The sequence below is a fragment of the Podarcis liolepis genome (genome assembly GCF_965112155.1).
Source record: "Podarcis liolepis genome assembly, chromosome: 2".
Taxonomy (NCBI): domain Eukaryota; kingdom Metazoa; phylum Chordata; class Lepidosauria; order Squamata; family Lacertidae; genus Podarcis; species Podarcis liolepis.
The window spans coordinates 110,666,791-110,683,155 of record NC_139555.1 but is presented as its reverse complement, the minus strand read 5'-3'; the positions used below and the strand labels follow the sequence as shown (position 1 = coordinate 110,683,155).

The 16,365-nt window shown below is 46.7% G+C and overlaps 1 long non-coding RNA gene across 1 annotated transcript; it reads left to right on the top strand.

Annotated features, from left to right (window-relative positions):
- The first annotated feature begins 195 nt into the window (after positions 1-195).
- On the top strand, positions 196-13,069 carry LOC310702125. The gene is made up of 4 exons (XR_014523271.1): positions 196-358; positions 9,163-9,381; positions 12,163-12,428; positions 12,628-13,069. It is a non-coding gene; the product is annotated as an uncharacterized lncRNA (long non-coding RNA).
- Positions 13,070-16,365: the final 3,296 nt, after the last annotated feature.

The following is a 16,365-nucleotide window of genomic DNA, read 5'->3' as shown; positions in this document are numbered from 1 at the left end:
TTATCGCCAGCGAAGTCCTAGTCAGCCATTTCTGGCTCCAGCTCCTCCCGCCCAGCCTTTAATCTCACCCCCCAGCTTGAATCTAGAGATTGTTTCAATTGCCCAAGGTCTTCTCCCCTGCTTCAGAGAGCAGTGCAACCCTCTCAGGGGCTGAATACATTCTTAGGCATGAAGTGAAAAAGAATTTTTAACATGATTTAAAATCAATCCCACAAACAAAGGGCAGAACCTCCCAGCGGGGAATGTGATCACCCTCAATGTGCAGAAAGAGAAACAGCTGCTGAAGTCCCGGTGCCAGTTGGCAACTTGGCGATTGCTGAGTTTGAGACTAACAAATGACAAGCTTGGTTGAAGCAAGGTACGTATTATAGTAAAAGAAAATTAAATGTGTTATAATGGCAGGAAAATGCCTGTGGAAAATTAAAAAGAGCATTGGTTTCTATAATTCTATAGAATTATAAAGCAACTGGCAGACTTAGCTACACAATAATGTTTTTAGCTGGCACCAAACTTGTTTATTCAGACCGCTTTCCAGCAGTTGCAACTAAAACTGATTCCAGTACAGTAATGTCTGTTAGTTGATTGAAGCCAACAGGGCAAGCCAGAACTAAAAAGGGTGGAATTGTCCTCCTCGCCTCTTCTTTCATTGGTCCTTCTGGCTTGGCACAAAGACTGATATATATATTTTTTAATCTCTTATGTCTATTCTTACTTGCCTTTTCTCCAAAAGAAATAAATGCTATACAGGGGCAGAGGAAGAGGGGTGTGGTGGGTGTGAGAGGGGTGACAAAATGCCGGGCGGCACTCACCAAGGGGCCTGTAGAGACACGATGGCTTGGGCACCCGCAGGCTCCACACTGCCTCTAACGGTCTGCCCGCTGCCTCTCCCACACCCTCATGAGCAGCTCACCCCACCCTCAGTGTGGTGTAGTGGTTTAGAGCGATAGACTCGTAATCTGGTGAACCGGGTTCGCTTCCCCGCTCCTCCACATGCAGCTGCTGGGTGACCTTGGGCCAGTCACACTTCTTTGAAGTCTCTCAGCCCCACTCACCTCACAGAGTGTTTGTTGTGGGGGAGGAAGGGAAAGGAGAATGTTAGCCGCTTTGAGACTCCTTTGGGTAGTGATAAAGCGGGATATCAAATCCAAACTCTTCTTCTTCTCACCCCACCCCTATAGCGGCTCACCCCACCCCTATAGTGGCTCACCCCACCCCTATGGGCAGCTCACCCCACTCTCACCATGCCCCTATAGCGGCTCACCTCACCCCTATGGGCTGCTTGCCCCGCCCTTAACCCAGCCCCAATATCAGCTCACCCCGCCCCTCACCCCACCCCTATGGGCAGCTCACCCCATCCCCATCCTCATCCTGCCCCTATAGCAGCTCACCCTGCCCTTGCCCCACCCCTATTGGGCAGCTCACCCCGCCCTCACCCTGCCCCTATAGCGGCTCACCCCACCCTCGCCCCACACTTATGGGCAGTTCACTCCGCCCTTCCCCGCCCCTATGGGTGGACTGCCCTGCTTCCGGGCGCGCCACCCCAGGCGCCTGAGTGGCTTCATCATCTGCTGACGCTATGTAAAAATCGCAAAGAATTTCTTTTTGCTCTCTGGCTGGCTCTCCTTCTCTTCCTCTTTCTGCCATGGAGGGGAAGGAGGGTCAAAGTAGACTCCCGCCAATGATAGCGGCAGGAGGAGCCACTGGCCATTGAAGCCTTGCAGCTGCTTCGTTCAACTCCCCCCCCCCCCATGTCCTAACGTCATGCATGCGATGCTGGGAGACTATATGTGTGACGTCATTGCCCTCGCAAGCTGGCACCTCTGCTTCTCATCTTGGGATCTACACTGCCAAAGGTAGAGATATCTGAATCCAGGAAATTTGGCTCAGGGCAGGTACCAATGCTGGGAAATACTTGCAACAAGCCAAGTATTCGTTCTGGGAAGGAACAGTTCTTTCCCAGAATATGAAAATGAAACAGGTTCAAAAACAAAACAAAAAGCAAGCAAGCAAACATCCAACACAACAACCCCCCCACCTACAGAACACACACACACACACACACACACACACACACGTACTTATGTTACAGAAAACTCTGAATTTCTGTTTAAACATTTTAATATTGTTGCAGGCTGCCCCAATCTCTGAGTGGAATGAGATTCCAAAGGGGTCCAGGTGTCTACCCAGACATCGGTTTCTTCCAAATGAGGAACAGTGGAGACTCTGGTGTCTTTTGGATATCTCATTTATTTACACAGATATATACAACCTGAGCCAACGATGGAGGGGTTCCCATTGTTAACACCCCAAGAAAGACCTGCTTCTTCCATAGCCACAGCCTTGGATCCCAGCAGAAATCAGGCATGTTGTACGTTCAGTGGTCTGTGTTTGCCTGAGCTTGAGTCTGGAATAAAGATTATGAGCTCCTGTGTTCTGATTTGATACATGATGTCCAATCACAGAACATTTCAGGATTTGGGCCTCTGCCATTGGCCCTTGAACTCTGAGTTGTGATTTGCAGCTTGGAAGTTTAGACAGCCAGTCACGGTGGGAGTGGGAGTGGCCCAGGCTTTTCAGGAATGTATATAAGCAGTTGCTTTGCCCCTGTTTCCCAGTGGTGTAGTTCAATAAAGGTTCTTCCTCCGACATTTCTATGGCAACAACATCTAAAGAACTCGATGTTGATGACAATCTGGAGAAATCCAGCACCCAATCTACATCTGTTCCCTGTTCTACATCTACATCTCTCCCTGTTCAGGGAAGTTTTTAATATGTAACGCTGTACTGTTCTTAACACTGATTGGGTGCCGCCCAGAGTGGCTGGGGAAACTCAGCCAGATGGGCGGGGTATAAATAATAAATAATAATAATAATTATTATTATTATTATTATTATTATTATTATTATTATTATTATTATTACATCTGGACCTTTGCCTAATGCTCCAAACATTTATCAAAACGATCAACCTTCTCTACTGGTGAGACAGGATGAACAGATCTTCTGAATTCGAAGCTGGCTCTTTGTTGGCCAGTGATCCATATTTTATAGCACATGCCTCATTAATACTCCCACAGCCACAGATGGAACCAACAGTCCTCCAATCAATCCAGGAGGGAGAGGGGGATTGACAGCTAACAAAACACTGTGAGACCGCCCTTCCCGCTTGGGGTGCGGTTGGTTGGGTTTTATCTTCTAGGGGTACTTACCCTATCAAACCTTCACCTCTTCCCCATATCATTTTGACCCAGGAGTCCTGGCCTAGGGACGACTTGTTAGTGAGGGGATGCTACCCCTCTATTGGGGAGGCTAGTATGGGGTCTGGGATTTCCACTGGAATGGCGGTGGGGCTAGATATCACTATCGACAAAGAGTTTTGAGATGCAGTGATGCACGAACCCCTTCCAATCTATGCCCCATCCCAAGGGACGAGGGTAGGGCGAGCAGCGTTTACCCACCTCCGTCATTGGTGCTGTGCAATGCCAGGTCCATAGGCAACAAAACCGCCACCATGCGTGACTTTTTGTCTCGCAGGGGGTTGACCTGGCTTGCGTGACGGAGACCTGGGTATGGGAAGGCGAAGTAGTCTCCCTACATGAGATAACACCCCCAGGTTTCTCTGTCCTCCATCAATCGCGGACTGTGGGTCGGGGGGGAGGAGGAGCGTTGTTAATCCGGGAGGATTGCTCTTTCAGAGCTCTGCCATCACCGGCGATCTCCGGCATTGAATGTGTTGGTCTTGTGTGGGGCACTAAGGAGAGTTTGGCTGTCTGGCTGGTGTACCAACCACCCAGCGCACCAGCAGCCACCCTGTCAGACCTGCTGGAGGTGGCGACGGGCTGGGCCTTGGAGTTCCCAAGCCTATTGGTTTTGGGAGACTTCAGTGTCCATGCCGATGCCGCCCCCTCCTCACAGGCTCTGGACCTAGTGACTTCCATGGCAACACTAGGGCTCTCCCAATTTGTTTTGGGCCCCACTCATCAAGCAGGTCACACGCTGGATTTGATCTTTGGTGCTGGCATAGATGTGATGATGCTCCCCCCTGTGGAAGAGCCATGGTCTGATCACTACGCTCTGAAAGCCAAGATTGACTTCCCGCTCCTCCCCTGCTCGGGTGGCGAGCCTATTTGGGCTTGCCCGCGAAGGCTGATGGATCCTGATAGATTCCGTCGGGCCTTGCGGGACCCTGCTCCTCCTGGCGACTCATTAGATGACCTCATCAAGGACTGGAATAACCAGCTCTTGCTGGCCATAGATGAGATCGTGCCTAAGCACCCTCTGCGACCCCATCGAAACCGGGCCCCTTGGTTTACTGAAGAGCTCCAGAAAATGAAGCGGGATCGGCTAGAGCAAGTATGGCGACGGACTCGTGACGGAGTTTCAAGAACATCTTATAGAACACTTATGAAAGCCTATGAGATGGCTATGAAAGCTGCTAAGAAATCTTACTTCGCAGCTTCCATTGCATCCGCTAGCTCTCGCCCGGCACAACTTTTTAGAATAATGAGGTCGATAACGTCCTTAGGAGGACAACCAAATTTAAGCACAAATTCGACCCACAGCTGTGAGGCATTCGCGAGCTTTTTTGCGGAGAAAGTCCTGTTGCTCCGCCGTGACCTCCCTGCCAATTTAGATACATTGACTGAACTGGAGGCCACTTGACTGTCTTCGAGTCCAGTGTTGTACCATTTCGATCGGATACTCCCTGCTGATGTGGATAGATTCCTCCAAGCTGGTAGGCCCACCACCTGCCTCCTCGATCCGTGCCCGTCTAGGCTGATTAGGGCTTGTCTAGATGTGGCACGGACCCCCCTGGTTGAAATTATCAATTTGTCCCTTGGCACTGAAAGAAGCAGTGGTGTGTCCGTTCTTAAAGAAAACTTCACTAGATCCTTTAAAGGTAAAGCTAAAGGGACCCCTGACCATTAGGTCCAGTCATGGCTGACTCTGGGGTTGCAGCGCTCATCTCGCTTTATTGGCTGAAGGAGCCGGCGTGCAGCTTTCGGGTCATGAGGCCAGCATGACTAAGCCGCTTCTGGCGAACCAGATCAGCGCACAGAAACACCGTTTACCAAGGGGGCCACTAGGGGGCGCATCGGAAGATGGCTGACAATAACATCTCTCCGACCCACACGAGGTAATTTGGAGGCTATGATGGGAGTAATTAGCCTCCTTAACCCCCCCAGGATTGTGGGGGGGACGGCTCTTGCCTGCTGTGCCCTATACCACCCCCGAATTTGTGGGGATGGGGGCACTAGGCACAAAGCCCTCCTGTGGGATTTCGGCACTCCTGGACGTCGTCTCTGATTCGCGCCACTAGCTGCAAGAACTTCAAAAGAAACAATTTGGACGAGATGAATTGCACATACTTCAAGGAAGGAGGGGGAGTAAAGACTGCTGACAGAAGAGATCTCTGATAAAACAAGACAAGAATAAAACATGAGAAGATACGTCAAGATACGGTACGGCAAATGACTGAGGGGGGAGGGAGGAAAAGCTTTCCTTTCTTTTTATGTGATTAAACAAGAATCCCCTCCCCTAATGAGTCAGAAATGTCGTTTTAAGGACTTAAGCTGTGGATTTAAGGCTGTGTGGAGATAAACTTTCGAACCAAAGCAATGTTTCCTGACGAATCTGGAAGGCATAAGAGTTTTGGAATGATGCAGTTAAAAATGCCGTCACCATTTTGGGAAGCTCTGTCGGAGGTCTTGAGTCTGGGAGGAGAAAGAGAGAAACAAAGCTGTTTATATATCATGGATTAAACTCCTCAGTGGGACTTAAGAGAGACAACTTCGTAATATTATGATGGAAAGAGCGATGTTATCTATGAAGGAGATGATATATGGAAACCATCTGGACTTGGGTTGGAAGAACGGGAAATTCACGCAGGATTATTATATTTGTGTTTATCGGCTTAAGGAGACTATCAGAAGAGATCATAAAGAAAAAAGAGAAATTATATGAACAAGATATGATGTGGAAACAGCAAGATAAGACTGGATAGAATTATGAACTCTGTTTGGACTGATTGGGACTGATTTGGACATTAACGCAGTAGCAAGAAGATGATTGGAATCCCCCTTTGGATCTTGAAGTATGGGTCCCCCCAACAAAATTCAAAATTTGGCTTTGTAATTCGGAATTTATGTGATGTGATTTAATTTGATGTGATTGGCCAGTTAATAAAATTTATTATTAAAAAAAAGAAACACCGTTTACCTTCCTACTAGAGCGGTACCTATTTATCTACTTGCACTTTGACGTGCTTTCAAACTGCTAGGTTGGCAGGAGCAGGGACCGAGCAACGGGAGCTTACCCCGTTGTGGGGATTCGAATCGCCGACCTTTTGATCGGCAAGTCCTAGGCTCTGTAGTTTAAACCACAGATCCAATTACCGCCCAGTTTCAAATCTTCCATATCTGGGTAAGGTAATTGAGAGAGCGGTGGCTGAACAGCTTGGTAGGTTTCTGGAGGAAACATCAGCTTTAGATCCATTTCAGTCCGGGTTCCGTCCTGGTTTTGGGATTGAGACGGCTCTGGTTGCCCTAACAGATGATCTCCGTCGACAACTGGATCGAGGCAGGTCAGGACTGCTGATCCTTTTAGATTTGTCAGCAGCCTTTGACATGGTCGATCATGATCTTCTGGACCACCGCCTCGCTGAAGTGGGGATACAGGGCATAGCCCGTAAATGGCTGTGCTCTTTTATCTCTGGTCAGGGACAGAGGGTGGTGCTAGGGAGGGAGATGTTGTCGCGCCACTCCTTGGTGTGTGGAGTGCTGCAGGGCGCAATCCTCTCCCCGGTGCTTTTTAACATCTTTATGCGCCCCCTTGCCCAGATTGTCCGGAGCTTTGGACTGGGCTGTCACCAATATGCTGATGACACTCAGCTCTATCTGTTGATGGATGGCCACACCGACTCGGCCCTGGACACACTGACCAGATGCTTGGAAGCTGTGGCTGGATGGTTTCATGGGAGCCGATTGAAACTAAATCCTTCGAAGACAGAGGTCCTCTGGCTGGGTCAGGATGGCATGGGGATGAGGGACCAACTCCCTTCTCTTGCGGGGGCCCAATTAGTGCCATTGTCTTCTGTTAAGAGTTTGGGTGTAATCCTTGACGCCTCCCTTTCCAGGGAGGCGCAGGTTACAGCAACAGCCAAGGCGACATTTTTCCACCTTTGCCGCATCAAGCAGTTGGTCCCTTACCTTTCCCGCCCCGACCTGGCCACAGTGATCCATGCGATGGTCACCTCCAGGCTTGACTACTGTAAGTCGCTCTATGCGGGGCTGCCCTTGAACCTGTCCCAGAAACTCCAGTGGGTGCAGAATGCTGCAGCGAGGCTCCTCACGGGGTCTCTGCCATGGGAGCATATTCACTCAGTGCTTTTCCATCTGCACTGGCTCCCGGTGGAGTACAGGGTCAGATTTAAGGTGCTGATTTTTACCTTTAAAGCCCTTCATGGCCTAGGACCCTCGTACCTACCGGACCGCCTCTCCTGGTATGCCCCACAGAGGACCTTAAGGTCCAGAAATAGCAACACCTTAGAGGTCCAGAGCCCCAAGGAAGTTAGATTAGCCTCAACCAGAGCCAGGGCCTTTTCAACTCTGGCTCCGGCCTGGTGGAACGCTCTGCCTCATGAGACCAGGGCCCTGCAGGATCTGATTTCTTTCCACAGGGCCTGTAAGACAGAGTTGTTCCGCCTGGCCTTTGGCTTGGAGTCATTTTGATTCCCCCCCCCCTTCTTTTTTCCTTTCTCCTCCTGTGATGAGGCTTTTAATGTTTCAATGTTTTAATGTTGTATTTTAATCTTGTTTTTAAGTTGTATTCATTTAACTTGTTTTTATTATTGCTTGTTAGCCGCCTTGAGCCTGGCCTTGGCTGGGGAGGGTGGGGTATAAATAAAATTTATTATTATTATTATTGCTGTTATCACTGTGTCTTGCCTCGTGGAATCTACCTACACTTCAATGTATATCTCTTTCTCTTAGCTGCCCAGCCTACTTCCTGCTTTTGGTTTCTAATTCTCTCACACCACTCTGGCCTTTGCCTTTCTAATAGTTGAGAGAGGTGGGGTACCCATTTGCTGTCTGGTACAGGGCCACTACCTTTGCTACCTTAATGACCCATACTTAGAATCATAGAATCATTATAGGACCATTGCCAAGAAGCTGGCTGGCTATTCCAGCAATTGAACCTCCTTTAGATTTTGTCCAAGATTTGTGGCCGCCAAGAGGGCCAACATGGAGTCCTGCACGCTTTCACTGTGCACCCCAGCTCCCTCCGGAGACGGCAACGTCCTCTGTGCCCTCTTTGGCTGGCTTAGCAGAGCGATCACAGCGGTTAGAAGCAATTGCAGAGTGTGGGTAATAATTCAGAACAAACACAAGGCTTTCCTTATCTTCTTAGCCTTTAATCATGTAGTATAACAGCATAAATCACACCCGGCGAAACCTCGCACATTCTTCCTCTGTACGAGACACAGACAGACTGGAACACTCAGAGCAAACCACTCCCGTAAGTGTCTGTGACCACGCCTCAGGAATGTGAGACGTCACTCAGAACTCTTTAACCCTGTGAGTTCTGAATGTCTTAACAGATTTCAGCCCTTGCTGGATCTAGGAAGGGTCTCAGGCATGCAGGCCCCCTCCCCGTCCCTGTCCACCGCTAAACTCACAACAATATCTAACTGGGAAACTACTATGCAAATACTGTGCAAACATAGTTGTTGACAGAAAGGGTGAGAGTCCACAGTATGATAACATTTCACCCTGAACCACCCACTGGTGTAGATGATAAACATTGATATAGCTATGAAATGTTTTGACCACACAGTTAAAAAATGTATGTGAGGGATCCATCTGCATGTGATCACCCCCACCTGGAAGCACTTCACTGGTCTGCAGCCCCAGCCCAGACCTTCCAATCTTTTCAGCTGAGAGAGACTAGTCACACCACTCTCACATCATGAGTGTAATATTAATGATATATTTACTTTTACACATAAATCAAAAGAGGACAATGGAGGCTAGTGAAGAGCAATTGTCTGCCATTTCTCTGCCCTCCCCTCCCCACCCATTTGCACCTGCACAGAGCAAGGTTCCTTCAAGGGCTGGGTGATGGAACACTTTGGGGAGGCAGCTGCTGTTTTCTCTCCTATAGGTCCCTGCACCCCCATTGGAAACCGGCTCTCCTCTATGCACATCAAACTGTTCTTTAAGCTAGACTATGCTGTACTATGATGAGTGGAGGAAAATGGACAATGTTCTCTGGAACAGTATCTGAGCAGCAATCAATCAGAAAAGCCACACCAGATTGGAGGAAGGGGACAAAGAAAACTGACCCTACAACAATCATTCCTCTATTTCCCTCAGTCTGAAGGTGAGCTGATAAGGCTGAACATTATGAGAACATGGAAGATAGTAAAAGTTAAACATTGACATGCTCTGTGCAGTGGTGCAATAAGGAGATTTTTGCCTTTGAACTTGAAGGTCTTAAAGGGACACGAACTCTTAAATGGCAATGTGTACTAACTACAGTGGTACCTTGGGTTAAGAACTTAATTTGTTCTGGAGGTCTGTTCTTAACCTGAAACTGTTCTTAACCTGAGGTAACACTTTAGCTAATGGGGCCTCCTGCTGCTGCCATGCCGCCACGGCACAATTTCTGTTCTCATCCTGAGGTAAAGTTCTTAACCTGAGGTACTATTTCTGGGTTAGTGGAGTCTGTAACCTGAAGCGTTTGTAACCTGAAGTGTTTGTAACCAGAGGTACCACTGCACTATCATATCACTTTTGCTTCTGCTCATTCTGCTGCGTGAGGCCCTTGACCTCTGCCCCAACATGGAACAAACAACTTCAACCTTGGTCAGGAGCCTGAAAAAGCTGTTTTGATCTCATTAATCTTAGCAAATATAAATATTACCAGTAAACATCAAGCTTTTAACCCAAGGTACACTTTAAGTCAGTACAAAACACTATGGTTTTTCCGTATAGGAAACTCTCCAAGACACTCACAAGAATACTTAGCAGCATTTTTGCTTGAGTAGCACCTGAGTAGTTCTTCCAGCTCAGCACTGCCCTGAAAAGTTGATCTGATTTCTTTCTGCAGGGCCTGTAAGACAGAGTTGTTCCGCCTGGCCTTTGGCTTGGAGCCAATTTGATTCCCTCCCCCTCTTTCTTTTCTCCTGTGATGAGGCTGCGTTTTAATATCTTAATGTTTCAATATTTTAATGTTGTATTTTAATTTTGTTTTTAAGTTGTAATTATTCAACCTGTTTTTATTATTGCTTGTAAGCCACTCTGAGCCCGGCCTTGGCTGGGGAGGGTGGGGTATAAATAAATATTATTATTATTATTATTATTATTATTATTATTATTATTATTATTACTATTATTATTATTATTACTATTATTATTATTATTATTATTATTATTATTATTATTATTATAGGTGAAACACAGTGGGTAGAAGTGAGTATGTGTCAAGCTGATCACTCCATCAGCACAAACATTTTCAGATGGAATTCCCCCTCCCCAGATGGAAATATCTCCCCTCCCCTCCCCCATGCACAATGTTCTAGTGTTCTCTTGACACCCCAGAGCTGATTTGGAGTGGGGGGTCATAGGGGGTATGCAGGGTGGGGGCGGGGAGGAAATGCCTATTTTAAAAAGAAGGGACATAAGCCTCTTCCCTTGCTCCTCAGATTGGCTGAGACCTCACTGCAGCAGTGACACTCAACTCTGCTACTTTCTGGGCAATTTTATTTTATTTTTTAACTACAACCAAATTGGGGTGTGTGTGTGTGTTTCCATTCCCTTCAACATTTCTCCGATGAAAATAGGGACGTCCCATTCCATAATGATAATTTTACTATTTATACCCCACACATCTTACAGAGTTGCCCCAGATACTCTGGGCAGCTTCCAACATGAATAAATAATTAAAAAAAAAGAAGAAATATTAAACATTAAAAAAACAACACCTCCCCTATACAGGATTGCCTTCATATGACTCGGGGGTCAAACAACTCCATACCCTCCAATATTTCTCCAGTGAAAATAGGGACATCCTAAGGAAAAGTGGGACATTCTGGGATCGAATCAGCTTTTCTAAATCAGGGACATCTCTGGAAAATAGAAACACTTGGAGGGTTTGGGTTTCACAGGCCACCAGAAATCACCTTGGATTGGGTGGAGCACCAATTAGACAGTTGGAGGCTGCTCAGCCAGATGGGCAGGGTACAAATAAATAAATTAATAATAATAATAATAATAATAATAATAATAATAATAATAATAATTGACACCCCACTTCATGAGATTGCACCATTTCTCATGCTTTTTCTGCAAGACAGGTCCAATGGTTTATGAGGAAGTTGGCATACAGTAAGTTGTTCTTCCTCAGAAGGGAAATAATGAATAAATGAAGGAAATTTGACTCATTCTATATTATTAAGAAGGAACAGGAGTCTACATAGAATGAGTAAGGAGATGGTGGTGGGTGGGGGTTATTGAGTTGTTCTTTTATATTTTTATATCATGATTTTATCCTGTGAACTGCCCTGAGACCTGCAGATAGAGTGCGGTACACAAATTTAATTAATCTATCCAGGAACCACCTGGTTCTGGAAAACACCAAATCCCAGCTCTCCTAGGGGTTCAAGATGGACCTCCTACCACTCTGCCTAATGGTAGGGTTGGGGCAGGTAGGCTCCTCTTCTTCCTGCTCTGCTTCCTTTCTCCAGTCAAAGATGGCTTTTCTTTCCATAAGACAACATCCTGTCTTAGTGGCGCCTGCCCTGTGGAACGCCCTCCCGTCAGATGTCAAGGAAATGAACTTTTAGAAGATTTTTAGAAGACTTCTGAAGTCAGCCCTGTTTAGGGAAGTTTTTAGTGTTTGATCTTTAATTGTGTTTTTAGTATTCTGTTGGGAGCCGCCCAGAGTGGCTGGGGAAACCCAGCCAGATGGGCGGGGTATAAATAAAAAGTTATTATTATTTATTATTATTTTCAGACATAGGTTAGTGTTGCCCTGTGTCCGGGATTTCCTGGACATGTCTTCTTTTTGCGGGGCAACCTGCCCATCTGGGCGGATCTTTGCATTCTACACGAAATGTCCAGGTTTAGGGATATACCATATATATCTAGGGGTTCTTTTGAGGGGCACACACATGCCCCTGAAGAGTCGGAGAGAGCAGGCGCTCTTCAGGGCCTGCCACTCTCCACCCCCTTCACGCGCCACCCAGAAGTGCCACAGCAGGGTCTGCAACACCACCACCGCCAGTGCCACCATTCTGCTGCCAGCACCAAGCCTCCAAGCCACCAAATCGCCCAGCATGTGCCACTTCTGTCGAGGCGGTGGAGACCATGCCATACCGCTTCTCCCGACGCTCCCAGAGGGCTGTGAAGGAGGATGACTGGAGAAAGGTAGGTTAGGTGGGGCAGGGAGGGGGTGGGGGACAGAGATTTGGGATAGTGGGGGGGGATGCCCCTTTTTTGCAGCTCAGAAGATGGGAACCTAACATAGGTTTCTCAACACCTGCAATCCAAGCCCAGGAAGGAAATCACGCATCATTGCATGAACAGGTTCTGAAATCATGCTTCTATTTTCATCCTTCTCTTTCAGCTGGGCTGACCAGATTATGCGCACCACCTGGAGTACATCAGTGTTAGTTTTGATCTCTTTGTTCCCAGACATCTGTTTAATTTTGAGGTGGGTAGTCTTGTCAACGCTAACATCATCTGAACATAAAGCAGCTTTTACTCTGTTTGCTAATGCTTCATATGTAGACACAGGAGAGAATAAATACTCAACTAAGCCTCCCCCAACCCCATGTTGCTGGGAGAGATAATGAAGGGAAAATATTACACACCCCTCCTGACATTAACTCCTCTCCTGATTCTCATCATTGTGTGATAATGATACCATCTAGTAATACTGAGAAACCAGTCTTATAACTGATTACGATAAGTAGGACTAGTTTCTCGGCAGCCTTATGAACGCATCATGTATTTTTGAATCTATAATGTGATTATTATTTTTAATTATAAATTTTTATTAGTTTTCAGTTTTGTTGTTGTTGTTGTTTAGTCGTTTAGTCGTGTCCGACTCTTCGTGACCCCATGGACCAGAGCACGCCAGGTACTCCTGTCTTCCACTGCCTCCCACAGTTTGGTCAAACTCCTGTCTTCCACTGTCTTCTACATTTGCTTATTTAAAGGGTCTGTGTAATTTTAAGGCAGGGGTAGCTAACCTTCCAGCATGGTCAATATTCGTTGATGGGAGTTGGAGTTCCACGGGGTTTTTTGTTGTTGTTTAGTCGTGTCCGACTCTTCGTGACCCCATGGACCAGAGCACGCCAGTTACTCTTGTCTTCCACTGCCTCCCACAGTTTGGTCAAACTCATGCTGGTAGCTTCGAGAACACTGTCCAGCCATCTCATCCTCTGTCGTCCCCTTCTCCTTGTGCCCTCCATCTTTCCCAACATCAGGGTCTTTTCCAGGGAGTCTTCTCTTCTCATGAGTTGGCCAAAGTATTGGAGCCTCACCTTCAGGATCTGTCCTTCCAGTGAGCACTCAGGGCTGGTTTCCTTCAGAATGGAGAGGTTTGATCTTCTTGCAGTCCATGGGACTCTCAAGAGTTTCCTCCAGCACCATAATTCAAAAGCATCAATTCTTCGGTGATCAGCCTTCTTTATGGTCCAGCTCTCACTTCAATTACATTCCAATAATTGCCTCATTATAACAGTACCAATTTATAATACAATTATTAATGCTAATCGCTCAAACTTGGCACAAAGACTGTAATTTTATAAACATCTCTAACGTCTATTCTTAATTGCTTTGTCTCCAAAAAAATAAAAACAAAACCGCTATGTAAAAATCACATAGAAATTCTTTCTGCTCTCTGGCACCATCTGGTGTTGCATGTTTATAACGCATTCAAAACATTGTTTCTTGACTAATGTAGCTGAGTCCTTGGTCTCTTCAAAACTCTTAGCGTTTTTGTACAGCCTAATTTCCGGCCTGTCTCAGCCTAGGAGCAGGGGCGGAGGAAGGGGTGTGTGGTGGGTGCAGGACGCTCCGGATGTCACCACTGAGAGGAGTGACAAAATGCCAGGCGGCACTCACTGCGGGGTTAGGGCTACAGCTTAGAGCTTCATTGTCTTGGGGGCCCCAAAAAAATTTAAAGGGGAAAAACTGGATGCACTTTGATAAAATACATATTTTGTTATGAACAAATGGCTTTAGACACCTATTAGGTCCATAAATTAGCATACAGCATATATTCAACACAAAAAACAGCAACAATTTGTTGTTGACAAAGGACTGCTGGACATATAAAGGGCCCCATTACCTTCAGTAGCTTAGGGGCTCATCAAACCTAAATCCGACCCTGTTTGCAGCAAGCCAAATGTTTATTCTGGAACTGCTGTTAGTTTCAGTAGTAGATAGGTAGCCGTGTTGGTCTGCCATAGTCAAAATAAAAAATTCCTTCCAGTAGCACCTTAAAGACCAACTAAGTTAGTTCTTGGTATGAGCTTTCGTGTGCATGCACACTTCTTCATGCACACGAAAGCTCATACCAAGAACTAACTTAGTTGGTCTTTAAGGTGCTACTGGAAGGAATTTTTTATTTTGCTGTTAGTTTGTTTGAAACCAACAGGGCAAGCAAGAACAAAAGGGGTGGAATTTCCCTCCTCCCCTCCCCTTCTTTTTTCTTTGTCTCGCCTTCCCCTCTGGCTTGGCATGAGGGCTGCTCCTGGGAGCAAAATCCTTTTGGGCCCCCTAAATATTTTTAGGGGATCAGGACCAGGTTCTCTCAATGTCCCAAAAGTGTGGAAGCAAATCACGGAGGGGCTGAAACACTGCTTGATTGTAAAAAGAAAAACCCTGAGAGCGGTTTACAAAAAGATAAAACAATCAAAACAGGGGACGGGGGGGGGGGGGACGGCGATGGACAGCCCTCATTTAAAACATATAAAAGCAGATGGTAATTACATAACCTTTCTAACCAACTGTTTTTAGCTGGCGCCAAATTTCCGTATACAGGCTCGTTGGCAGCAGCTGCTACTAAATTTCCTGGATTTCTGGAATGGAACTGATTTCCTGGAATTGTTATTGCAGTACTTGGTTTGAAGCCAACAGGGCAAGCCAGAACTAGAAGGGGTGGGATTTCCTTCCCTGCCTCTCCTTTCATTTTTCTTTGTCCTGCCTTGCCCTCTGGCTCAGCATGAGGACTGTTTATTAAACTGATCTTCATAAGAATATAAGAACATCAGAAAATCCTGGCTGGATCAGGCTAAGGACATATGGAGTCCAGCACCCTGTTCTCACAGGGGCCACTCAGATGCCTGTGGGAAACTCACAAGAGCGCTCTGCCTGCCTGCAGTTTCCAGAAACTCAGAAGGAGTCAAAGCACAGACCTCATGGCTAGTAGCTCTCAATAGCCCTCTCCCCCACGAACCTTTCTCACCCTCCTTGAAGCCATCCAAGTGGGGAATCATCACTGCCTCCTGGGCGAAAGAGCACCATACTTTAACCATGCGCTGGATGAAGACGAACTTTGTTTTCTCCTGAATTTTCCAATGTTCAGCTTCCATGGATGTTTCCGTGGAGTTCTGGTGTTATGAGAGAGGGAGAAAAACTTCTTTCTCTCCACTTTCTATGAGGCTCATTCTATCTTGCATAATTATTCTTTTTGCCTCCTTTTGGGATTAATCCAGCAGCCAGTTTCTGCAGTTTCTGATGCTGGCAAAGCCTTCAAGACGACTACTCCTTGGGAGAAAGGTGATGGCAAACCTAGACAGGATCATTAAAAGCAGAGACATCACCTTACCAACAAAGGTCTGTGTCGTTCAAGCCATGGTTTTCCCAGTACAGTAGTGATGTATGGAAGTGAGAGCTGGACCATAAAGAAGGCTGATCGCCGAAGAATTGATGCTTTTGAGTTATGGTGCTGGAGGAGACTCTTGAGAGTCCCATGGACTGCAAGAAGGTCAAACCTCTCCATTCTTAAGGAAATCAGCCCTGAGTGCTCACTGGAAGGACAGATCCTGAAGCTGAGGCTCCAATAGTTTGGCCACCTCATGAGAAGAGAAGACTCCCTGGAAAAGACCCTGATGTTGGGAAAGATGGAGGGCACAAGAAGAAGGGGACGACAGAGGACGAGATGGTTGGACAGTGTTCTCGAAGCTACAAACATGAGTCTGACCAAACTGCGGGAGGTAGTGGAAGATAGGAGTGCCTGGCATGCTCTGGTCCATGGGGTCACGAAGAGTCGGACACGACTAAACGACTAAACAACAACACAACAATACCAATTTATAATACAATTACTAATCGTTCAAATGCCAAATTGTAT